We start from the raw sequence: 27,898 nt of genomic DNA on the forward strand, positions 1-27,898 counted from the left end.
TATGGGTCATGTTTTTATGCTTCTTCATAAATCTAAAAATTCTTTATTTTATACTGTACATGGTAGGTTGTATGTTGTTGTGACTTAAGCTTCTGCTATTCTCTGAGTGGTGTTGAGGTTGGTACTAGGTTCCTTGAAGTCTCATCCATGAGTGTATGGTTTAGGGTTCAGCCAAAATTTTGAGGAATGTTTGTATACAGATTTTGTATCTCTCTCTTTCTGTGGCTACTTCCTTTCTAAGTCTTCTTTCCTTAATTTCTAGCCATTCTTGCGACCCCAAATTCCATAGTCTGACTCTTCAGGCTGATAAGTCTATGGTTTTTCTATTTGAGTTCTATCCTCTAAGTATAGTGCAAACTGGGAATGTCTTCAGCAGAGCTGGGACTAGGGTAAGACAAGGTAGGCATTTAGAGAACAAAATTTGTGGAGACACTCTCAGGTTCATCCAAATGTAGAGTTGGCACTTGAAAGTGAATGCCTTTCTTAAATTTTTGCCTCCCAGACTGCTCTCTTTTTCACTCTATTCCCTGCCCTGGACTTCAGGGAGAAGTTACATAAATTAGAAAAAAAGAAAAAAGGCAAAATAAAATAAAACTACTTCTGTCACTACAAAAGAAGACAAAAAAGGTTAAAAAAAAATGTAAGAAACATTTCTATCACCTAATAAAACTTACCTAAAAATGTAATTATATATACATATATTAATATAAATATATTATGAGAGCTGAAACCTAAGTGCCTGCAGAGGAAATGTGAAAGAAGGTTATTTGGACCACAGAATCTTGGAAAAGCATGGAATTGAACATATCCATTACTTTAGCAGGAAGGAACAAGGGACATGATTAAAATCATGGTGTTGTAAGTCTGTGTTATGATCAGTTAAACCCCAGCTCCCTTCCCCTACCCTAAACAACTTACATGTCCACCTGCCCCAATGCTGTGGAAAACTGAAAGACTTTCCCTAGGGAGAGGTGGGAAAACACTATCTTTGGCCAGAGGTTAAGCATCGTATTAAGGGGGATCGAGAGAAAATCTTTATCCAATGGGGATATTTTTGGCCCTCTTTTGATGCTCTTTAACTAGCATGTTGGCAGCCAACCTTATATCTGTCTTGGCAATGACTGGAAGATTCTACTTTAGAGAAACTGGCCCAAGAGAAATGGCTACAGATATTGCCATTTGGAATTCTACCAGTGAAATGGTCAGGAACTTGAACCGACTTGTCTCATAACTAGCAAGCCTAACAGAAAAAAAAACAACCAAAAAAACAAAAGACTTGAATTAGATAAGAAATAAGTTTGAAACATAAAATCTTATATCCAATTCACTAATTAATAATCAAATATCAACTATGAACAAAATTTGAGTATTGGGCCCCAAAGTAAAATTCCATATATTTCCATAAAAGCAAAATTTTTATTGATGGCATTTTCTAACCCTAAAGCAAGAGATTATAAATTACCAATAAGAGTGTGTGTTATACTTCTTGGTTGCAAGCAACAGAAGTCACTACGGTGCTTTTAAGCAGTAAAGGAATCCATTGAAAAGTCAACAGAGTTGACTGCAAGATGGAAAACCAGGTAAGAATCAGGAAAGTATGGGCTAGGCATCAGGAAAAATGGTCAAGGTCTAGCTGGGTTGTCATCGCAGCTGGACCCTATCATTGCCCCCACCATTACAAATACTTCTTTAATTCTCCCTACATTTTGGCATATCTTCCTCAATATGAAAAAATCTAGATTGGCTAAGGTTAGGTTAAATAGCTGCTTAACTCCATAAGGTGGAGAGGATGACAAGGCCATTCCAGTGGCATTCATATAACAGAGGTTCACTCAAAATTAGAGGGTAGCCAAATGCTAGGTAGCCCTAAACATCAAATATCCACTATTGGGAATGACAACAACAGAAGGAAAAATAAAAAGACCCCTACTTTTCACATGAGTATTTTCTAAAAAAATTGTGTTAAGAAACTCAAGTTAAGGAACAATTCAACATTGACATGATATTCACTTGGAAAAGAATGAAAATGAAAGCAAAACGTCAACCTGCCAAAGTAATACTTAGAGTCAAGTTTTTAACGGAGTGCATACATCAGGAAAAGAAATTTTAAGCTTAACAAACTATGTCATTCAACAAGCTTGAAAAATGACCACTGTTTCAATAGGAGCGAGACAACCCTAAAATGCTAATAAACAAGGGAAAACAGAAACCATATATCAGAGATCTACCATCTTAATAAGACAACAGGCCTAGGTTGTTAAAAAGGAGAGTTCTACCAAATCTTCAAGAAAGAGGTAATTCCTACCTTATTTGAACTTTTCAAATAGGTAGAAAAAGATGTGACATTCCCTAGCTCATTCTACGTGGCAAACAGGACTCTTCATGAAAATACTGGATAAGATATCATGAAGAAAACTATAAATCAATTTCACTTGTGAGCATCAACACAGAAATTCTGAGTATGGTATTTTCAAATCAAATATAGTAATGGATTAAGAAAATAGTCACTTTTCAAGCATGGTTTATCCGAAGAGTATAAGAATAACTCAACACTTAGAATCTATTACTCTAAATTAACATATTAATTGAAAAAAACAAACACAATTTATTATCTTTTCAATAGATTCCACAAGAGTTTTGATAGCATTTAACATTCATTCCTGATTTTCAAAAGGCTCACTGACTAAGAAGAAAAAACAGCTTCCTCAGGCTGATAAAATTCTGTATCAGAACATTACAGCACACTTCCTAATAATTATTGAAATATTAGATACATCCCCTAGAAAGTCAGTGTGGCAGAAACTGTTAGTTGTCTACTATTACTTAAGTCCCATTTCTTCCTTGCTAATGAAACATTAATGTTTCACTGATGTGCCTAGTTAGATGTACATTTTTCCAGTCTCTCTTGATGTTGGGGTGCTCGTAGTTCTGTACACTTTGTTGTTTATGGAAGTCCACTATGGTTTCTGAGAAAGCTTTTGCTTTAATGATGTAAGGAGGTGCAAGAGTCTTTTTGCCAGGTTATGAGGAGTTGCGGTTTTACAATGAAGAAGTAAAGAGCCTGAAGGAAAAAGCCAATGTACTAAGGATGTTACAGAGGAATATGTAAAGAGCCTAGCTCATTCCCTGAGCAATTTTACCATGACCAACAATTTGAAGACTCATGAGTATGGAGGGGGGCAGGTGGGGAAATAATATTTTTAATTGAATTATTCCTAATGGAAAATATTTCTAACTGAAACAGCTAGAAGTAAAATAATGAATTATACTGAATGCCTAGTATAACCAATATCATTGAGTGGTGGAGTAAGATGAGAAAAATTAGATAAAAGCTATAGGCAAAGAAGGAGGACTCTACCTGCGGTAGTTAGATTCAGCTATCAACTTGGCCAGGTGAAGACACCTAGTTCTGTTGCTGTGGACATAAGCCAATGGTACGTGAACCTCCTCCTCTGTTGCTGATTACATCTGCAGTTGGCTAGGAGGTGTGCCTGCTGCAATGAATGATGTTTGACTTCATTGGCTCGTGCTTAAATGAGAGAGTGCAAGGTAACACAGCCCAAGCAGCTTAGCATACCTCATCTCAGCACTCGCAACTCACCCCAGGCCTTTGGAGATGCAGAAAAGAATCACCCCCGGGGAAAGTTGTTGGAACCCAGAGGCCTGGAGAGAAGGCCAGCAGAGACCACCCTGTGCCTTCCCACGTAAGAAAGAACCTCAGATGAAAGTTACCTGTCTTTCCTTTGAAGAACTAATGAAATAAATCCCCTTTTATTAAAAGCCAATCTGTCTCTGGTGTGTTGCCTTCCAGCAGCTAGCAAACTAAAACACTACCTTACACCCTGTACAAAAATCAACATAAAATGGATCAAAAGCCTAAATATAAGATCTGGAACTGTTGAACTCTCCGAACCTTGTGCTAGGCAATGGTTTCTTAGACTTTACACCATAGGAAGTTAAGGCTTAAAATATACAGAGTTCTTATTTGGAATGATGGTGGTAATGGATGGTGGTGTTGGCAAAACAACACTGTGAATGTAACTAACAGCACTGATATGTATATATTCATTTCTGAATATGATTAAAAGGGGGAAATGTTAGATTGAATATATAGTAACAGAATAAAAATTTAAAAATAACCCATGGAACCACCACAATATACAAACAGTGAATCCTAAGTTAAACCATGGACTTTAGTTAATAGTACAAATATAAACATGTGCTACCATCAATTGTAACAAATGTTCCACATCAATGCAAGGTATTAGTGGTGGGGTGGTATATGGGAATCCTGTATTTTATGCATGATTGTACTGTAAACACACAAATCCTCTAGTAAAGAAAAAAATATATATATATATATTTAAAACTGCAGGCAATGACAATGAGGCAAATTCTGTCATTAAGACAATATATCTACCTAAAAAATTAAAAAAAATCGAATTAAAACTATTAGAATTTGAAAGAATATTAAAGTGGTTGTAATATCCAAATATGAAGATGAATGGCTTTCCTAATCAATATTTGTGATCAATTAGAAAATATAATGGAGTAAATGGTCTCCTTCATAATAGTAACAAAACCATCAAATACCTTACCAGGAAATATAGAAGATAGATATGAAGACAATAATAAGGCTATAGTGAAGCCCAGAGTAATGACAAAGGAGAGACATATCATGTCCTGGATAAAATGACTCAATAGTCTAAACATGCCAATTATTGCAAAAATATTTTAAAGATTCAATTGAACACCCAGTTGAAGTCCCCAACAGGATCTATTATTAAAATTCAAAAGTAGTTTTAAAATTCCAGAAAAAGATAAAATGGACAAAATAGGCAAGAATATTTGAAAACATCAAAATAAGAATGAATATGCCCTACCACGTAGCATATTATACAGCTATAATAATTAAAGCAATGTGTTACTTGTCATAGTAATAAATCAATAACTTAACAGAACTAAATAGTTCAGAAATAGATCTATGTTTATGGTCAAGGTATATGTGTTTTGTGTGTGTGTGTGTGTGTGTGTGTGTGTGTGTGTGTGTGTGTGCATGTATGCTAGCTGCTTCTATGACTAGTGTCAAGGACAATATGACACTTTAGAAGATTATTTGTGTATTAAGGGAAACATTAGTTAAGTGGGTTACATTAGTTATAAAATGCCAGTTATCCATGGCTCTGGGGAAAGGTATGCAGAGCTGCTAGAGTGAATATCAGTGAATTAATATAAGGAAGGAAAGGCCTTGAGAATTCTAACACCTTCCTTTTTGTTGTTACATGTTATTCCAATCTCTCTGATGACTTCGAATTGTCCCATTCAGATCTACGGTAATCAAAGGTACCAAGAAACTTAGAGGGTCCTCCCTGGGAAGGCAATAGCTTGGGTGGGATTTTCTGGATTGATGGCCAGAGGTCCATACCTGAGCCTAAATTGTCATAAGACAGGACAGGACAGGACATAAGACAGGAGCAGGAGGCTCTTCTGAGTCTGGAACCCCCATCAAACGCTGCCACTCTGGCAACGTGCTGTGACTTGGGCATAAAAGCTGAATGGGTGGGTGTGTACTAAAATATCTGTAACCTTGGAGGACAGGCAGCATGCTACTGCAGTATGGGGATATCTGAACAACTGTGAGCATAAATTCAGCAGTGAACACGTGACCATGTAGGGATCAGTGTTTAAAAGCAATAACCTGTGGCAGGGACAAATGCAATGGTGCAGGTGAACTGATCAGGCATTCCATTTTATTACTTGGCTTGGTAATGAAGGCAGGCTTGAATTCTTTGCTAGAGGAAGACCTTCCATATTCTATAACATTTTAAAGCTAAGAAGATAAGAAGATGAGAGGCCTCAGGAAGATACTTGGTTTTCTACTGAGGGTTATTTGACCTTTGATGATTGGAAAAATAAAACAGATATGACTATGCCTGCTTCCCTAATTGAGAAAGATATTCACAGTGGTGGAAAAAATGAAATCTTAAAGTTACAAATGAAATCACAGCAAACATATTGTTATGAACTTATTTGTTTTCACTCAATATATGCCTTAGTAATTTTTCTATATTAGTACACATAGACATTACGCATTATTAAAGTGTTTTTTAAAATCCCATTACAGGGACATAAAAATATATCTATTTTGAAAAAAAAAAAGCTTCTACTTTGGCTTCTAGTGATAAACATGTGGATTCTTTCTAAATTTCTACTCCTACAAAAAGGCAGCAAAGACTATCCTTGCAAATATATTTTTGTACCATTGGGTAATTTTATCTATAGGATAAATTCCTAGAAATAAAACAGCTAGATTAAAGTAATTGGATTCAAAATTTTGAAGCTACTGCCAAACTGCCCTACAAAATTTTTGTTTCAGTTTATAGTCACCAAAGCAGTGTTTGAGTGGGCCTGTTTCCCAAGCACTTGAATCTTTGCCAATCTGATAGGTGCAACATTATTTTTATTTCTAAAAGTATGAGAGGCTGAGAATATTCTCAAGTGTGTTGGCCTGTTGTATTTTAATACATTTTTGTGTCTATAGTGTTCTTCATATTTTTATTGTGCTAGCATTAATAATACCTTTGCTGATTTCTTTTTACTTAATTTTACTGATAAATTTTTGCCCAGATTTCAGTTTTAACCTTACTGTTTCATTTGTTTTATATGTTTCCTTTGGAAAAATATAAAGAGCTGTTTTATAACCTAATATAATATTCTTTACTTTTAACAGATACACTGAACTTAGTTATATCCATTATAACTTCTCATCAGTTCAGTCCTTTTCCAGTCATATTATTTTGTTTGACTTTAAATTTTACTTCTGCATATTGTACTTTTCAAAGAAAATTTCCTCTTCCACTCTCCCTTTCCTTAATTGTTGGGTTAAATCAGTTTTCTTTCTTTCTTTTTGTTCCTTAAGTGGTTTGGAACCTAATGTATCTTGAGTATATTCCAGTAATAGTATGTTTATATTTTTAGCAGAAACATTTGAAATGTCTGTCAATTTGAAGTATTATAGTATTATTAGCCCTCCCTTTTGAACAAGATAAGATCTTGGCCTTTCCTCCATTGTTTGTCACCTATCCTTTTCTCAGTGTATCACTTGTATTTTGCTGAAATAATACGAAATTTTAGTTTCAGATTGTTGTTATTATTATAATAATTGTTTTATGTATTTTTATATTTATCACTCTTATTTGCATAAGTTCTCCTAATAATAACAGTTCATTTTGCATACATTATGATAATTGTTTAGATTTACTCTAATTTTATCTGTTTGCAATTTACCCCTATTTCTGGTATTCTCCCTTCTTGAGGTAGTTTGCTGGAAGTATCTCAGATTCAGCTTTGCTTATTTGATATACTTTTTCAAGGATTTTTTCAAGCAATGTATTTAGATTATATTCTTTTGAGTTTTTCCATATCTAAAAATATCTTTATTTTTCCCCCACATGGTGAAAGATCAAACTTTTCTGTTTATAGTTTTTAAATGTCAAAATCCTTGAACTGAGTTTTGTGGGATGAGTTTGAATTGTACTTTCTAAGTGAATGGGGAAAGAAGAGGTCATTCCAGACAGAAGCAATGGCATTTGGAGAAATTTTAGGGGAATAATTGCCATTACATTTATCTTTGGATATGAAGGATGAAGAAAATGGACATATTGAAAATAAGGCTATATATGATGAGAAAAAATTGAGTGGTTTGAGAATTAGAGGAACTGTAAACACAATGTTTCATAATATCATTTTACAGTTGAAGAAACTGATTGAAATGGTAAGAGCATTTAATAAGCCAAAATCATATAAATAACAAGCCAAGATCAAAGAGAAGCATGCGAGGAAGTTTTGAGATATCAAAAAGACAATGTTGGTTAGACTTAAAAAGCTAGATAGATGACAGAAACAAGGGGGAAGGGGAAGGAATAGTTTGACCAGGAAGAAGTAATTAGTGACTGAGAAAACAATGGACATGGACAACATAGAATGCTCATTTGACGTGATTGCTTTAAAGATTGCTTTAAAGGTCTAGACTGGTAGTTGGAAAATTACTCATACAGAAATGTTGAAACAGCTACAACTGTGTAGAAGATGAAACTGAGAATCTGAGAACATGAGAATTTCTGGCATTGAACTTGATCTCCATTTCCAACCCACTGTTCCTTCTCTTGACCTAAACTTAAAATATGATTTTATGCATTTTTTTCTTCTTAATAGTCTCCCATGTTTTATAAGAAGAGGTATTGTTCTAGTTTGCTGGCTGCCAGAATGCAATATACCAGAAACGGAATGACTTTTAAAAAGGGGAAATTAATAAATTGCTGGTTTACAGTTCTAAGGCCAGGACAATATCCCAATTAGAACAAGTCAATGGAAATGTCCAATCAAAGGCATCCAGGGAAAGATACCTTGGTTCAACAAGGCCAATGAAGTTAAGGGTTTCTCTCTCAAGTGAGAAGGCACATGGTTAACACAGTCACAGTTTCTCTCTCATCTGGAAGGGCACATGGTGTACACGGCATCATCTGCTAGCTTCTCCTGGCTTCCTGTTCCATGAAGCTCCCCGGGAGGCATTTTCCTTCTTCGTCTCTGAAGGTTGCTGGCTGGTGGTCTCTGCTACTTGTGGCTATGTCGTTCTTTGCTCTCTCTGAATCTCTCTTTTTTTTTTCCCCCTCCAAAATGTTTCCTCTTTTATAGAATTCCAGAAACTTATCAAGACCCACCCAAATGGGTGGACACATGTCATCACCTAATCCAGCTTGACAACCACTCTTGATTAAATCACACCTCCAGGAAGATGATCTGATTACAGATTCAAACATACAATATTGAATAGGGATTATTCTGCCTTTACAGAATGGGATTTTGATTAAAACATGGCTTTTCTAGGGGACATACATCCTTTCAAACCAGCACAGGTATACATCTTACTGTCTGAGAAATATTCCTTTCTGGGGCACAGATTACAGTAATGTGATGCTACTGATCAGTGGTGCAAGCCAAGCTGCTCTGATAGACCCCCTTTGCCTACCGACTGCATACACTTCTTCCTAGAGTGAAATAATTAATGAAAATGAAAGACTCTTCTCCATAGATTTCCAATAACATTCTCAGAGTGACCTCGGTTTACTTCCAAGTGAGAAATGTTCAAGTTAGAATTCCACAGAGAGATCTTAGTTCAACATAGCTCAGATTAACTGTCCTTGGTAGTGGAAAATGTTTTCTCTCTATTTTGATGCTTGGATTCTGCCCCATGGGCTTTCTCTTAGATGAAGCAAGGACATCAGGCTTAGATACAGCTGAGGTCTCCCAGCTGCTGGCTTAGCTTATCTAAAGTTGCTCAGGGATAGAGTAAATGTCATTGAGATGGTAAAAGCCAAAAGTTTCATCAGGAATACTGTGAGTATTCTATTTGCCTTTATACATCAAACATTACAAAGCAATTAAGCTATCTTAAACTTTTTTAGCCCATTTACCAAAAATAAATAAATAAATAAATCAAGTAAAACTAGTGATTAGAGACTAATTCTAAAAGACTTATTCAGATTTTGAAGTCCCCTCCATTGAACAAGGTTTGATGTAACCTCTTCTTACCTTTCTCCCTTACTCTCCTGCCACAAAGAAACTATCATAGACCAAATACGGGGTTATTTTGGAAACATTTTGTCTTCTGTCCTGAGGTAATGTTTCTGATTGAGTAGCTATCCCTCCCATTTCCCCATCACCACCACCTTTTAAAAGCAGTATAAATGCAAATATGTTGAGTGATTTATAGCTGCCCTCACTCATAAAGCTGAAGAAAATTGCTTTTGTACAGAGCAAATTCTCAGTTAGTGCTCTTAGACATTTTCTGATTTTTCTGTAAGCAAGCTGTACCCACCAGGGAGTGGGGGGCGGGGGGACACAAGTAATCCTTCATTAACTTGACAGGAGAAAAGCACTTGACAATGTCATAGCATCCCAACTCCGAGCAAGGATATAAGTGATCCTGCCTTTTTAGAGGGCAATTGGAAATGGGAGAAGATGGTCTTTTTCCCTGAACAAATGCTGGGAAGAAAGGAGACATTTATTCAACTCTTATTCTGTATCAGGAACTGTGTTAACTGCTTTCATTTGTTGTTGATTATTACCTTGATATTTTATGAAATAAGTGATAGTATGCATGATTTTATGGATGAAGACACTGATTCCCAGGAAGTTTAAGATACTTGCTAAATCCATATTGCTTATTCCAACCTCTCAGTCCTATAATGTAGTGAATCTTATTATCTTACTATTTCACTCCTTTGGGGGGAAGAGCTGCTGAAGTAATTCAGGTCAGGTAATGTTAATATTCAATTGTTCCGAAAACAAAAAAAGAGTTAAGAGGGTGGGCAATAATGGCTCAGTGACAGAGTTCTCACCTGTCATGCTGGAGACCCAGGTTCGATTCCCAGTGCCTGCCATGTAAAAGTTTAAAAAGCCTCTCCCATTTTATAATGCACATTAAGGTCAAAGGACTTCATATTTTTTTATAGAAACACGTTTTATATTGTGACCTAGTATAATTCCCACACACATGCATAACATTTCACTGTTTTCTACTTCATTAGAAGAATGCTGGTTGATGTTCCAAACACATCAGTTTCATGTTTGCTTATATGATGACTTGCCATCCAAAAACAACTGCACTAAACCATGGAAATGAACAAGGAAAATATTCAACCTCTGCCCTCACCCAATCTTTTAAATGATTTCTCCAACTTTCCCTGACCTCACACTATACTCTTAATTTCAAATTCTAACTCATCTATCTACTTTTTCCTTCCAAGCTTTTGACTTCATATTTGGCAGAAGTTAAATCTTGCGCTTCCCAAAGGAAGGGTTAAAATTTGGACTTGACCTCTCTGAGCCATATACTAAATATTAATAAAAAAACCATAGGCATTTGGTTTGTTTTAGCTTTGAGGATTTCCTTATGTCAGGGTTTTAAACCATATAGTATACGCTAATACCGTGCTTGAAGACACCATGGAATTTAAATTTGACAATGTTTGGTGACTCTTCTGCATTGGTGGATGGGCGTGAAAGTGGAATAGGAACAAATAACTTGCGTGGAATAACTACAGTCTCCCTGAGTTGTTTCATTAGCGTCATATGGGTGTCCAGAGCCCCTGAGTACAAACCTCAGAAATCACAGATTGAACACTGAAGCTATTTTTGAAGTAGAAAGTTTGAGAATTCTCCCATCTCCTTTTTTTTTTTTTAAATGATTTCTGAGCAAACAGTCTGAGACACTGGCCTCACCGTTCTGTTCCTTCATTTTGCAATGTGAGTATAATAAGTTAATTATAGAGGCAAATCATAAGGCACAAATTGTCCTGCATAAATGTCAATATAAATGTGTGACATTCTTTGCTTAGGTTGGGTCCCAGACCAAGTTGTAGGACTAAGAAAAACTGAAAGGCGCTAGCAGAACTGTGAAATTCTAGTTGCTTCAGGAGTCTCTGGGCTGCTGGATTGTTGCAGCTCTCTCTGAAACAAGGAAAGAGAATCAAAGAGGCTGCATGTTTCACTGGTGAGGATCTTATCATCAGACTCCAGTAGAAATCCTTTTTGCTTGTCCTCATCGAATTCCATCTATCTTATGCTTTCTAACAAAGATTTCTGTATTCATAAATATAAATTTAGCTTTTAGAAGCAGAGGAAAGGCCAAGGTCTGGGTACTAATTAATGCTTAGCTGGATAAGGAAGGTAAGGTGTGCACTGAAAGAAGCTTTCCCTAGATTCTGCCTAAAGTAAATGTCACAAAAAGCTCATCAATACTCTGTTTCTGTTTTCCTAGAATTCTCAAGATTTCCTGTGATTCTATTCTATCACTCCATCCAAGTATTTATGAATTTATTGAATAGCCTTACTTGCCTAATATATTTGTGTGGCAGATATTGTGGTTGGTGCTTCCCAGGAAAGATGACTTAAGCACAGTCCCTTCCTATAACTAATAAAGATTCTGGTAGACATGAAAATAACTGTTTAATTCAAAGTAGCATTTGAATGAGAGAACATCTATAAGAATAATAGAGGGAAAGAGAGACCAGCAAAACCTCCCAGATATATTGTACCTCTGTAGAGGCAGATCTTTAGTAGAGCTGTGAAACAGGTAACATTCATCTGCCTGCATATTTTCCAGGCCTTCAAAGAGCAGGAATAGGAAAAGTCTAAGCTGCCATTAGTCTTCTAAGACAGGAACTATACGAAGAATAATGAAATGCTATCGCTGAAACTAATCAGGGAGAATTCAAAGTAAATAGCCCTGTGCTTTCAAGCGTAATACAGACGAAAACTAAATATCTAAGTGATTTTTATTATTAACACAACCATGGCAGGCTATTTCAAAAGCTATCAGCTGTTCTGTTGTGGAAGCCACTGAAGACATTGCAAGTGGTAGAATAAATCTTTCAGTCTTCCAGCTCTATAACTCATGCTTGCAAGTCATCCTCATATTAGTTTCTTATACACTGCAAACCTTGACTTCTTAACCAGTAATCTCAAAAGATTGTATTGCTACTATAGTCTATTTTGTTTTGTTGCCTTGGAAATTAATTTCTAATGTAGGTAAAAACTCTCAAAGGCAATTTTTCTTTTTGAATCAAAAGAGTTAAATCAATTTAAAAATGTAATATGTAGCGCCATTCAAGTACAAGAATTTCTTGAACTTTAATCAAAAGTTGGTTGGCTGTGAACTCTACACAGGTAATTTTGTTTTGCTCATTGTTATATCTCAAACATCTAGAACAATCTGATATATCATAGATACTAACACAAATTTTTAATAAATGGCCTTGCTAAACTCTTAAATCTTCAAAAACCTAGCCTGATTCTTCTTAGGACATCACAAAAAGCAATCTGGATTTACAATGGAAATTAATCTTACACTGAGAATTTATGGAGCACATTATATATGGGCATTCCATACATTAAAAAAAAAAAACATTTGTTACAAGGAAAGCATTGAGATTGCCCTTAGGTAAACTATGAAATAGGACAATTTTCACATCTCTTAGATTCCTTTCTTCTACTTCCTTACAGAGTAAGTGTTTGTTGTTTATTATCCTTTCTCCAATCCTCTCACCCTCATTTATCCTTGTTTCAGGGAATTGTAGCGCAGTCATTTACATCATAGTGTGAAATTAGGTGAGAGGGATAAGGAATGGAAATATCTAACTGAATAATTCTAAATAAGTATATGCGTTATTTTAGCACAAGTTCAGCTTCGACACTACTTATATTTTAGACCTGATAATTCTGTTGTCAGGGTCTGTCATGTGCATAGTAGGATGTTTAGCAGCATCTCTGGTTTCTACTTATAGATGCCAGTTGCACCTCTACCCTCCCCATTCTCTCTCACCTTATTGTGGCAAACAAAAATGACTCCAGACATTGCCAAGTGTCCCCTGAACCCTTGGGAGAGCAAAATATCCTCCCGGCTGAGGATACCTGCTATAGAGAAATGTATGATTTCTCCAAGGGTATTTATTGTTATCAAGCTGAACTTCCCATAAAAGAAATTGTAGAGAACATGCAATAGGTATATGTAAGAGGTATTTGTATGTTTAGAAGTCTTTTGAAAAGCTTTTAAGGTTACTGATTATTTCATTTACCTTCTAGTACAGAAGACACTTGTGCACTTGGTCTGGAGTGATATTCAGCAAATCAACCATCTCTGGGGTTATCCGAGGACTCTTTTTCAAGATATGTATGAGACTGTATCCTATTCCTTAATGCCGTTGCCCTATTTTATGTTTGTTGTGATATATCATAGTCCCATCCTTAAAGGTGACATAATAGTGAGAATCTTATTATGAAGTTATCATGATAATGATAATGACAGCCACATTATTGCGTGCTGACCATGTGCCGACATGTATGAAGTGCTTCCTGTGAAATGATTCTCTTAATCCTCTTAGCAACCTTTGTGATGAATGATGATAACAATTGTGTAGCAGGTAGGAGAGGCTATTAATATCTGACAGTACAGAAAGTCTTCCAGAACATTCTAGATAATAAAGGAATTATATCATACACTTACTCTTTAAATAGCTTGTTGTATCATTCATGCCTCTGAATTGTAGTTATTTGTGTACAAGTCTGTCTCCACTAGAGTCTTAAACCACTCAAGAGGGTCTGTCTCATAGCTTTTGGTATCCCCTAGTGCTTATCATATAACAAGCACTTCAACGTGTATTGAATATGTAAAGAAATGAATCAGCGAAGGGAGGGTAGACTGTGTTAATGAAAACAACGTAACTGAAGGAAGTTCCCCTGGCTCACCATTTCCAGATAATTTGGTTTGTATATACAGAATCTCAAATGTACTGTTTCTCACACTTCTTGTTTTGGGGAAAGAAAGTTCTTAGAGGCCTACCCTGTAATGTCATTCTTGTGGGTTAGAATGAGAGAGTCACATTTCTGAATCAGCTCTTATATGCTAAGAACATTCTCTCACGCTACCTCAATTGGTGCTCAAAAGGACCTAGGAAGGTGGACATTATTTCCATCAGTACAGAGATACAACTAAGGCTCAAAGAGTCTATTTACTTAAATCCTTTGTTTCAGTTTGACCAATATCCCTATAGGAGATAATATTTTACTGAATTCATTAATTATGGGTGAGATGAACACTGACCTATCTATTGTCTTCTCCCAGAAACTCTGTCTGATAAAATGATGTGCATTCCAATGTGAACATTGAATTTCATTAAATTCCTTTGACTTACTATTGGCTCAATTTTAATTTTTTTATTGAAAAAAGAAAGAAAAAAGCAATGATTTTCAAAGTACATTGTAGGCATCCTTAAAACATGAAATTGCTTCGTTTCTGCCATCAGAACACATCAGTGAGTATTTTGAAATTTTTGAATGAAAGACCCTACATAAAGAACAAGTATGGTATTCCAGTGATGATAAACCATTGAAAGAAAGTAACTTGAAGTCAAAGAGTGAAGTTTAATCCTGCAAATGTATTTTATCTCCAAGCAGAGCCAGAGTTTGTACATCTTTCTCAAAACTTCCTGAGAACCACACACACTAAAGAATTGGGGATTCTGTTTAGTTCTACCAAGGATAAAGAGTTAAGTAAATCACACTAGGACTTCAACCCATGGCTCCAAAGAGTCTAGGTACATCAAACCAGATGTCAGACCACTGAGCCATGCCCTCCAGCTGTCCTAAGAAAACATTTTTTAGACTAAGAATGAACATCTTGCTTGTCATCATTGAGCTGCATGTAGCTTCCAGCAAAGTAAAGGCTGTTACTACTTTTAATTTGTTTTGCTATTGTTAAATTTTTTTCATTTTTGTGGTCTACTTTATTTGTGTGTAAGAGAGAGGCTTAAAAAAAATCAATGTTTGCACTCCATCTTTTGGTATTTTCTTGGGAATAATCTTGATTGAAGACCATTGAGGATTTGTCCATTGGTCATGAGTTGTCTTGTTTTCCAATAGGAGGGTAAAACTCAGCAACTGCTTCTTTCAGCATTTGTAGAAGATATCATCTCATCCCATTAGTGTTCCAGAGGATCTCTACCTTCTGCTATTTCCCCACTTTGTGCTGTTCCAGACTTTACCAGTATAAAGATGTAACAGCTGGAGCACAGTATTAATGAATAGCAGAAAAACATCTGGATTCACTTATCCTTTGGATGTCTGCCACTTTCCTTCTGTCTAATCCAGGATGCACGAGTTCTGGGTACCAGGTTAGAGAATAAAATGTCCTAGGACATTGGTGTGTAAGATATTTTCTTTCCTCATGATATCAGAAAAGATGAAATAATTTGAAAAGCATTTTTTTCGTCTTTCAACTAGCAGCTGTGCAATAGAAATTAGGTTAAGCTCCAAACCACTACTCTGATAAAGCCTAATTCCCCCCAAAATAAATTGGGTAGGTAGCATTCCCTCAAACCCTACCCCACACTTGATGGCAGTTTTGACAATGGAAACATTGTTACTTTAGAAATATGCACCATTGCATAAAAGGCTTTTTATCTCAGGACCAAAATAAATGCTCTTGTGGTTATAAATATACTAAAAGAAACCTCAAGAAAACCTGGAGCAAATTAGTCAATTGATGTCAAAACGACAGAGGCTGGTGTATTTGCCTTTTTACTGTCACAGCTATATTGTAGCCTTCTAATAGCTTTCTTCTACTTAACTTCCAATATTCAATGCTTTTTTTTTTTTTTAATCTATTAGGCATTCTTTACTTTCATCCTTTGGCAGAGTAGCTGGTTACTTGGACAAGGATGATTTTGTCCCAAAAATGATATAAAAAGAGGAAGTGTATCATTATGTTTTAAATCCCCAGAGTCTCTGAAAATGAAACTGTGGGTTTTGACAGCATTCACTTAAAAGAGGTCAAAATATCCGTTCATAAAATCTATAGCTTTGAATCCTTTAATATCCCTGAGTCTAAGTCAGTTAAAAAAATGCACACTTGTCCAAGATCCAGGAAACTACCTTTCATCTATAGATTGGGTGACATTGAAACCTTTTTCCCTTGCCAACCCATCTGAAATTTAAATGTTGAAAGTTACTAACGACCTGACAATGCCCATGTAAGTTAACTAATTAACTAGAGACAATATTTCTAAGGAATGCTTCTAAAATAATTCAATTTAAGCCAAACTTTTTGAGAAGCAGCATGAGTACTAGCATGCCACATGAGTCCAACATTACATTTTCCTGCTTTTTTTTCATCTCTCTCACTGGCAATTCCTTCAGCTGTCTCACCTGCATCCCCACTGTTCTTATATTCTTTATTCAGATTATACTGCAATTCGTGAGCTTTCAGCCAGCCTTGTGACTTAGAAGTGGTCCAAATACGAAAACCTTAACAATAATCAATCATGCTATGGGAAATGATATATTTCAGTGAAAATAAACATGGTGCCTTTTCTCTGCTAAAAGTTGTTGCTGTCTCTTTTTCTTTCCTATATCCTTCTCTCCTTTCTTAAACACTGGCTCTACCTTTTGTTTTTGTTTTTTGTTCATTTGTTGCTGATGCTGACAAGCACTGAGCTATGCCATTATTTTAATATGGGTACAAGGGTTAGCGTAATAAGGTAGCATAATTGTTGAAGGTGTTATCTTTTTTCCATCTGGTGGGGTGGGGCCCCAGTAAAAACTGGGGGTCGAGTTTTAAGAGGGAGAGTCTGGAACAGCTGAAAGTGCTGGTCCCACTGATTCTACATCAGTAGTTCTGGACTTTAGGGCACATCAGCATCACCCACATTACCTGTGAAAACAGATTGCTGGGCCCCACCAGGAGAGGTCCTAATGTAGTAGGTCCATGGTGGGGCCTAGAAATTGCAGTTCTAAAAAGCTATCAGTGATACCAATGCTCAGGTACAGGAATCACCAATAGACACACTGCCTTATACATTGTTTAGTCAACTAACCTAATTTTCCCCTTGTTCTGCATTTCTCAATTGTATTGAGATCACCAGAGGATGTGTCACAAGAGACTTCACAGTTTATTAAGTATTTACGCCTTTTGATAGGTTGAAATGACTTTGAAGTTGTCTCTATAATACCACTTTCACTTATGAGAATTCTGATATGTCTCCTTGAGTTGGGTCATAGTTATATTTCAGGAAATGAACATAGCTTATGCAGAACTATGGAGTGAAGAGGGGATGTGTCCATCACATCCTCCAGAATGGCAGTCCCAGCTGATGATACCAACAGGTAATAGCCATTTTCGGCTGGCTTTGTTGAAGCCAAACACACAAAATAATCAATACATATTTCCAGCCCTCAAGAAGTTTACAGGTTAGTAAGGGAAATGGATGAAATAACATCTAATTAGAGTATAATCTCATTGTGTTACATAAATTAAAACAAGTCCTATGGGAGATTAGAAGGCCTGGGGGAGGTTTAACTCAGCTGAAACAATCAGAAAAGACTTCATGGAAGAAAGTGCATTTAAACAGGGACTTAAAAGGTGACAACAGCTATATTACTTTCCAGCAACTAAAACAAATACTATATGATGTGTTGGCTTAGACAATGGGAATTTATTGCCTCATGGTTTTGAGGCTAGGAGAAGTCCAAAACTGAGGCGTCAACAAGGCTATACTTTCTCGCTGAGACTGTGGTGATCTGGAGCTGGCTGCCAGCAGTCCTTGATCCTTGACTTTTCTATCACATAGTGATGCACATGGTGATGTCTTCTCCTTCTTCTTCCAGATTTCATTTACTTCAGGCTTTGTCCTATGACTTTCTTGCTCTGTCTGAATTTCATTCTGATTATAATGGCCTCCAATAATCTGATTAAAGTTCAACCTGATTCCATTGGGCCACACCTTAATTGAAGTAACATCCTCACGAGATCTTATTTATACTGGGTCCACACCCACCATATTGAGGTCCAAGACCTAGAATATGTCCAAATGGGTACATGATTAAATCCATCACCACAACTAATATATATTGATTATCTTTTAGGCACTGTTCTAGGCATCTTATAAGCACTAACTAATTAAGGTACTGTTATTTTCCCCATTTTGTAGGTGAGATAACGGAACCAACAAGAGGGTAGAAATTTGCCCAAGGTCACATAGTTAGTGTGGTGGCTTGAAGCTGAAAGTACCCCAGAAAAACATGTTCTTAAATTTAATCCATTCCTGTGGATCTGAACCCATTTTAAGTAGCGTCTTTTGGTGCGGGTACTTCAGTTAAGGTGTAATCATCTCAGACAGGATGGCTCTTAATCCTATTGCTGGAGTCCTTTATAAGAGAATGAAATTTGGAGAGGAGAAAGCCACAGAAGCAAAAAGCTGAAATCAATGATACTAGGAAGAGAAGGGAGAGACCAGCAGATGCCACCATGTCCTTTGCCACCACATGCCTTGCCTGACAGAGGAACTAAGGATCTAAGCAGTTGGTCTTTGGGAATAAAGCATTGCCTTGAAGATGCCTTGATTTGAACAGTTTCTTGGGCTAAAAACCATGAGTGAATAAATTCACATTGTTTAACCTGATCCATTTCATGGTATTTGCTTTAAGCAATCTAGGAAACTAAAACACCTAGCAATTGGTAGAAATGGGTTTGGAATTTCTATGGTCTGCTTCCAAAACTTGTATGCCTGAATACTTTAATATCATGGCCACTTTGAGAAAGCAGGAAGAGCATTTCTAAGTAGAGAGAGGAACATGCACAAAATTAGAGCTGGGTAAGAATGCTTGGTGTACTTAGGCAACAGTGTCATGTAATTGTTATAAAATTGGTGTAAAATTTTATACATTCATTAAAATGAATGCAAATCAAAAGCAGATTTAACACAACTATAGTTTGGATGCTCAGTGCAATTTATTTGCTTGCTTAATTAGAAGCTTCCAACATAACCAATATGCAATAGCTAGGTCAAGGGCATACAGCACATTTTAAAGTGGAGGATATCAAAGTCTCCAAAATCCATTGGCCCAAAGGCCAACACAAGACAGGCAGGTACCTTTAATGAGAGTTCTTGGAAACTGGCCAGGTGCATTGTCATTTGAAGATCCAAAGTTGTCAGCAGGAGATGCTGATTGGGGCACAGTGAGGATGGTAGAAAACCTCACAACACAGCATGAGCACTGGAGCTGGGCATGTCCAGTCAACCTGCCTCTACCAGACACTCACCCGAGTGGTATCTGCCCTGGGTTTTTATGTGTCGGAAGTCTGGTTATTGATCTTCTCAACGAGGAAGTGTCTCTCTAGCAGGCATCAATCCAATCTGTATCATATTCTCACATGAATGTCTGGTTGTCACTTGTTACAAAACATATTTTCCCAATTTGTTTATGTTCTAATTGTGTTCTAACATGTTTACAATGTTTTGGGGACTCAAGGTCATTAATATTATTATTTCAATACACAGCAAATAGTAAAAGAAAAATTACAGAGAGAAAATGGGCGGGGATAAGACCAAGAAACTGGTTTGCAGACAGTTATAACAATCTAATAGTCATAATTAAGGAGTTTTAATTTATATTCCTGATGATGGAAAGTCATTAAGAATTTAAGCAAGAAGTAGTGGGAGCAAAAAAGTAACTCTAGAAGTGAGAAGGTTAGATTGGAATGTGTTTTATCAAGATCAGCCTCTCCAAAACACAGTACTCAAACCTGGTCCTCTAGGATGAGAGAAGAAAATGTTAAAATTTCTATTTATGTTATTGTTTTATTTTAAATCAAAGAAACATTTGTAATATTTAATATTCAGATTATACATACTGCTTGTGCATATTTTACAAATAAATAGACATGCACTGTAGTGTGCACTCAAATAACTATTGATAATTGTATGACAAAAGTTTGGAGATTGGATTCATCTAGGTGGGTGCTTCCTACCTGCCTGACATCAGTGATCCCTTTTAGAATCTGATAAGTTCTGTAAGTATCCTTTGCTATAATATTGCACATTGTATTCTATTTTTTTAACTTTTTTATTGTATAATATAACATAAATACAAAGCAAAGAAAGAAAAAAGCAATAGTTTTCAAAGCACTCTTCAACAAGTAGTTACAGGACAGATCCCACAATCTGTCACAGGCTATGATATGATCTTCTCAGATTTTTCCTTCTAGCTTCCATAGAACATAAGAGGCTAGAAGACTTAGATTTTTTTTTTATCATCACAATCAATTTTTTTCTTCTTTTTTTGTAAAAAACCCACATGTACAAAAAAAGCAATAAATTTCAAAGCACAGTGCCACAATTAGTTGTAGAACATATTTCAGAGTTTGGCATGGGTTGCAATTCCACAATTTTAGGTTTTTACTTCTAGCTACTCTAAGATACTGGAAACTAAAAGAAATATCAATTCATTTGTTAAATCCTGTCTTCTCTGTATAACTCCACCATCACCTTTGATCTTTCTTTTTCTGTCTTCAGGGGTGTTCTAACTTTTTCCTGTTGGAAGGGTCTGTCACTAATATGGGGTAGGGAGATGGAATCATCTGATATTCTGGAGAGGCTGGACGCTTTTGGTCTCAGGACATATCTGGTCCAGGGACCTATATGGAGGTTGTATGTTTCTGGAAAGTTATATTAGTACATGGAACCCTTGTGGAATCTTATGTATTGTCCTAGGTGTTCTTTGGGATTAGCTGGAATGGTCCTGGTTGGGGTTTGGCAGGTTATGATAGGTAGCAATGTCTAACTGAAGCTTGCATAAGAGCAACCTCCAGAGAAGCCTCTTGACTCTATTTGAACTCTCTCTGCCACTGATACTTTATTAGTTACACTTCTTTTCTCCTTTTGGGTCAGAATGGAATTATTGATCCCACTGTACCTGGGCTAGATTCATCCCTGGGTGCCATCTCCCATGCTGCCAGGCAGACTTTCACCCCTGGATGTCATATCCCATGTAGGGGGGAGGGCAATGATTTCACTTTCAGAATTGGGCTTAGAGAGAGGAAGCTATGTCTGAGCAACAAAAGAGGTCCTCCAGAAGTAACTCTTAGGCATAACTATAGGTAGGCTAAGCTTCTGTACTACCTATATAAGCTTCACAAGAATATGTCTCAAGATCAAGGGTTTGGCCTATTGATTAAGGTGTCCCTAAAGTTTGACATAGTATCAGGAGATTCCCTGATGGTAGAGTTTAGTATTTGTGTACTTTTTTCTCCCATCCCTCAAGGGACTTTACCAATACTTTTTGATTATTTGCTTACTATAGTCTAGGATATATCCAGGTAATACATTAAGCTATACAAGATTAAAGGACTTCATTCTTATTCTGGGCTCCCTGTGTTTCAATTTGTTCAAATGAGCTATACGGATAGGTTGAGTAAAATTTTGTGCTACGAAAAATTTCTGTTCCAGACCAAATAAACCTTTCTTCCTTTGGTCTCAAAGAGCATATGTGGTTCTAAAATACAGACATTGTCTTCCTTACTCCTGTGTTGTAAATTACTTTAACCTCTACCTGATTGGCTTCATTCTTATCTCTAAATATCAGGAGAAAAAATAAGTGAAATCATACAGTATCTATTTTTTTGTATCTGGCTTATTTCACTAAGCATTGTGTCTTCAAGGCTCATCCATCTTGTCATGTGCTTCAGATGTCATCTTGTCTTACTGCTGCATAATATTCCATCATATATATATATATATATGTATATATATATATATATGTATATATATATATATGTATATATATATATGTATATATATATATATATACATATATATATATATATATATATGCCACATTTTTTTAACCCACTCATCTGTTGATGGGAATTTGGTTTGTTTCCATCTTGCGAATAATGCTGCTATGAACTTCAGTGTGCAAATGTCTGTTTGTGTCATTGCTTTCAGAGCTTCTGGGTATGTTCCGAGTAGTGCTATTGCTGGGTCATAGGGCAACTCAATATTTAGTTTCCTAAGGAACTGCCAAACAGTCTTCCATAGTGGCTGCACCATTATACATTCCCACCAGCAGTGCATAAGTGTCCTAGTTTCTCCACATCCTCTCTAACACTTATAGTTTCCTGTTTGTTTTGTAGCAGCCATTCTTACAAGCATGAAGTGGTATCTCACTGTAGTCTTGATCTGCTTTTCTCTTATAGCCAATGAAAATGAACATCTCTTCATGTGCTTTTGAGCTGTCTGTATTTGCTCTTCAGAAAAATAGCTATTCATATCTTTAGCCCATTTTATAATTGGGTTGTTTGTTCTTTTGTTTTGAGTTGTATGATTTCTTCATTTTACTGGAAGACAGAGTCTCACAGGAGAGCCAGTCTCATCTTCAATCTGGACTTTGAAAATGTAGCATATTTGTTCTTAAATGGGATACCCCCTATGTAATCCTTGTACCATTTCATCAACTGGGGTTGTCAGAGGAGGGATGGTGGTGGTGATGGTGCTTATGAAACAGGTTAGAGATGCACAGAAAAATACCCCCCCATATGTTACAGCTCCTTTCTATTTTTTTTTAAACCGTATTCTTTCTTCTTTTTTTCTTTAGTTAGAGAGGTTGTAGGTTTATAGAAAAATCCTGCAGAAAATACAGAGATCCCATATACACCCACACATTTACAGTTTTTCCTGTTATTAACACTTTGCATTAGTGTGGTAATATCATTAAAATTGATGAGAAATATTATTATAATTATACTATTGACTATAATCTATGGCTTACAGTAGGATTCATATTTGGACCATAAATCCTACACTATTAAAAATTCATATTCTAGTAATATATATGCAACCTAAAATTTTCCCCTTTTAACCACATTGTAATATATAATTCATTGGAGTTAATTACAACCACATTGTTTTGCTACCATCACCAACATTCATTGCAAGTACTTTCCATCATCCAAAATAGAAACTCTATACCAATTAAGTATTAACTCTCCATTCCCAACCCCCACCCCACCCCCAGCTCCTGAAAACCTGTGTTCTACTTGCTGACTCTATTGATTTTCTTATTCTAATTATTTCTATCAGTGGGATAGAAATCATGCAATATTTGTCTTTCTGTGTCTGGTTTATTTCCCTCCACATGACGTCTTCCAGGTTCATCCATGTGGTCGCATGAGGCAGAAATTCATTCTTTTTAATGCTGAATAATATTCCATTGTTTGGATATGTCACGTTTTGTTTATTCATTCATTAGTTGGCAACACTTGGGTTGCCTCCATCTTTTAGCATTGTGAATCATGTGGCTATGATCATTTGGTACAAATATTTACTCAAGTTTCTTGCTTTCAGTTCTTTTGGGTATATACCTATAAGCAGAATTACTGGATCATATGCTAATTCTAAACCTAACTTCTTGTGGAATCACCAGACTTTTCCACAGCAGCTGCACCATTTTACATTCCCACCAAAAATGGAAGACTGTTCCTATTTCTACAACTACGCTGCAACATTTGTAATCTTCCATTTCTTAAATAATAGGCTTTCTAGTGGGTATGAAATGGTATCTGACTGTGATTTTGATTTACATTTTCCCAATGGGTAATGAACTTGAGCATCTTTGCATGTGCTTCTTGGCCATTTCTATAAAAATATCTCTTCAAGTCTTTTGTGTTTTTGATTTGTAGGATTTCTTCATATATTCATTATATATTTATATATTCACTGATTTTTTTTTTCTGTGAGCTCCAATCTTCCGTTGAAACCTTCTAGGAAATTTTTCATTTCAGAAATTCAACTCCAATATTTTTGTTTGTTTCCTTTTAAAAGTTTCTCTCTCTTTACTGAGATTATCATAATGCTCATTCATCATTTTCCTGATATTCTTTCATTCTCTCCCCATGTTTTCTTTTAACTCCTTGAAGTTATTAAAGATAATTTTTTTCAAAGTCTTTGCATGGTATTTTAAAAATCTTTGCTTGGTATGTCTGAAATATGGTCTTCTTCCTTGATAGTTTTGGATATTTTTCTTATTTATTTGGATGAGTCATCATTTCTTGTATCTTTGTTTGCCCTGCAATCATTTGTTGTACACTGTACATTTTAATATTTAAAAACTTTAACTCTGGACCTTGAGGATATAATGCCGAGTGTAATAAACTAGACACAAAAGGATATATACTGTATGATTTCACTTTTATGACCAAGGTAAAGGTAAAATCAGAGGCTTATAATACAGAATATAGGGGACTTAGAGATACATAGAAGTTATAGATGGGAGAATGGTTAGCTAATGAGGTTGAACTCCAATGTAAGGGAATAGGTAGAAGTGAAGACATTTCAGTAGTGGGTCTCTAAGTAATATTACCATATTGAAGACGAACAAAATTGAAAGGGGTTGTATAGACTTCCATGTCCCACCGATTAACACTAGAAATATAAATCAGTTCTTGCAAGAACTACTTCAAAGGTATCATTCATGTACAAAGAGTGCTTAAGTCCAGGGTAGAGGGGGAAAACAGCTATTGCATGCTAGGGCTATGTTTAAAAGGAAACCATCAGCACTGCCACAGCAACAGCAGAGGGAAATAATGGGAGGAGAAACAAGAGCTAAGAGCAGGTTTAGATTTCCTATTTGGTGAGTGTGTGTTTATTGGTTTTCTTTCTCTTGGAAACAATGAAATTATCTAAAATTGAGAGTGTTGATGGACTGTGGACTTTGGGCCCTCTACATGATCCCTGATGAATGCAGGTGGCTAAAGGATGCACTGACTGAGAAATAGATTGGTGAATGATGGTGTGTACTTATGAACGAAGGCTGTGTTGCTACAAGAAAGGAATGAAATCGTGAGGCAAGCAACATTGTGAATGAACATGTGGGGCATTTGGTGAGGCAAAATAAGCCAGAAACAAAAGAGCAAAAATGGAATTGTCACCTGTAGAAAATACTTATGTGAAAACAGGGGCCTAGATTGTAAGCTTTTATAGCAGACACACTTAGTCTGGAGGGGTAATTATCATTTCTGGATTTTGAGAGGCTGTTATATATATAACCTGATATTTAGAGATAAGAACAAAGCCGATCAGATAGGGGTTAAAGTAATTCAGTACACAGGGGTAAGGTAGACAATGTCTATATTTTAGAACTATACATACTCTTTGAGGCCCAAGGAAGAAAGGTTTATTTGGTCTGGAACTGAAATTTTCTATAGCACACACAATATCTGTATGGCTCATTTGAACAACTGAAACACAGGGAGCCTTAACTGCCAACCCCCAACCAAGACCATTCCATCCAGAATCACCTGCCAAACCCCATCCAGGACCATTCTAGCCAGAATAAGAATGAGGTCCTCTAATTCTGTATAGCTTAATATAATGCCTGGATACCTTCTAGAGTATAATAAGCAGATAATCAAAAGTATTGACAAAGTCCCTTGCGGGATGGGAGAAAAAATATGCAAGTATTAAACTTTACCATCAGGGAATTCCCTTATACTGTGTCAAACTTTTGGGACGTGCAAATCAATAGGCCAAGCCCTTGATCTTGAGTCTTACTCTTGTGAAGCTTATGTAGGTAGTGGAGAAGCTTAACCTACCCACAGGTATGCCTAAGAGTTATTTCTGGAGGACCTCTATTGTTGTTCAGATGTTGCCTCACTCTCTCTAAGCCCAACTCTGAAAGTGAAATCACTGCCCTCCCCTTTATGTGGAATATGACATCCAGGAGTGAAAATCTCCCTAGCAATGTGAGATGACTCACAGGGATGAGTCCAGCCCTGGCACCATGGGATTAATAATTCCATCCTGACCCAAAGGGAGAAATGAAGTGTAACTAATAAAGTATCAGTGGCAGAAAGAGTTCAAATAGAGTCGAGAGGCTACTCTGGAGATTGATCTTATGAAAGCCTCACTTAGACATTGCTACCTATCATAACCTGCCAACCCCCATCCAGGATCATTCCAGCCAATCCTAAAGAACACCTAGGGCAATATAAAAGATTCTACAAGGGTTCCATGTACTAATGTAACTGTCCAGAAACCTACAACCTCCATATAGGTCCATGGACCAGGTACGTCCTGAGACCTAGAGGGCCCAGCCTCTCAGAACATCATATAGTTCCATCTCCCTACCCCATATTAGTGACAGACCCTTCCAACAGGAAAAAGTTAGAATGGCCATAGGCCAAACACCCCTGAAGAGAGGGATAGAAAGATCAAAGTTGATGGTGGAGTTATACAGAGAAGATAGGATTTAACAAATGAATATGATTGCTGAATCATTAAATTGGTATCTCTTTTAGTCTCCAGTATCTTAGAGCAGCTGGAAATAAAAACCTAAAATTGTGGAATCATAACCCATGTCAAACTCTGAAATATGTTCTCCAACTAATTGTGCTTGGAAATTTATTGCTTTTTTGTATATATGTTATTTTTCACCGAAAAAGAAAAAAAATCGATTGTGGTGATAAAAATATATTTAAGCCTTCTAGCCTCCTATATTCTGGAGCAGTAGAAAGAAAGATCTGAGAGGATTGCGTGGTGGCCCATGGCAAACTCTTGGATCTGTCCTGTAACTTCTTGTTGAAGAGTGCTTTGAAAACTATTGCTTTTTTATTTCTTTGCTTTGTTTATATGTTATACTATACAATAAAAAAGTTGAAGAAAAATTTAACTCTGTGATTTAGTCTTTGTGTTCTCTGTTTCTTAGGTTTGTATTCACCTAGTGATGTGACAGAGATTTCCTTGAGTGCTGAGTGCAAACAAAAACAAACAAAGGCATATTATCCCTTCACAGTCTTTGCAAATTGACTTTGCTTTGTTTCCTGCTCTCCTTCAGAGTTTAGCCCTCCTATCAAGAGATCCTCCCACAGTGAAGGAGAAGGACAGTCTTCTCCATCTTTTCTGAGCCTGTTATCTTGTGCTGGGCTTCTGCTGGATCTTGGCCTCACACATTCCTCCCTTTACAAGAACTGAATGCCTCTCTACTCCCTGTGGAATAGACTTTCACCTCTCCCAGGTGCTCTATTATAATTCTTAAAACAGGTAATCCTTTGTCCTAGGCCACTTTTACTTGTTTCTTACACTGGTGTAATTGTCTGCAAGCTGCTTCTGCCTGCAGGGCAAGTTTTGGGAGAATGAGCCAGAAAGGAGTTACCTGGTTCAGTCTTTCAGAGCGCCACCTGATAGATTGGCATTGACATATAGATACCCCAGAAGGCACATAGGTTACTTTGCACCTGATAGAATATGTACAGGGACCCACAGTGAGATTGCAGGCTGACTCCAAACTGCCCTGTATTAACAAGGGCACCATGAGCTTCTCCTATCATTTTGATGTTTTTGTTCGCTTGTTTTGTTTTCTTTTTGTTTTTTGTTTTCATTTTTAAAGGTTTTTTATTCTGAAATCTGACATATATACAAAAAATTCCAATAATTTTCAAAGTACATTTTAACAAGCAGTTACAGAACAGATTTCAAAGTTCGGTATGGGTTACCATTCCACATTTTTT

General features: G+C 36.4%; 1 long non-coding RNA gene across 1 annotated transcript in view; it reads right to left on the reverse strand.

Moving 5' to 3' along the window:
- The window catches only part of LOC143675996 (uncharacterized), an 89,252-nt gene extending 75,350 nt beyond the window's left edge, over positions 1 to 13,902 (reverse strand). The window contains exon 1 of the long non-coding RNA XR_013171748.1: positions 13,638 to 13,902. This is a non-coding gene — a long non-coding RNA (uncharacterized LOC143675996). The remainder of the gene's footprint in view (positions 1 to 13,637) is intronic.
- Positions 13,903 to 27,898: the final 13,996 nt, after the last annotated feature.

This window comes from Tamandua tetradactyla, chromosome 3 (genome assembly GCF_023851605.1).
Source record: "Tamandua tetradactyla isolate mTamTet1 chromosome 3, mTamTet1.pri, whole genome shotgun sequence".
In the NCBI taxonomy this organism is placed as follows: Eukaryota; Metazoa; Chordata; class Mammalia; order Pilosa; family Myrmecophagidae; genus Tamandua; species Tamandua tetradactyla.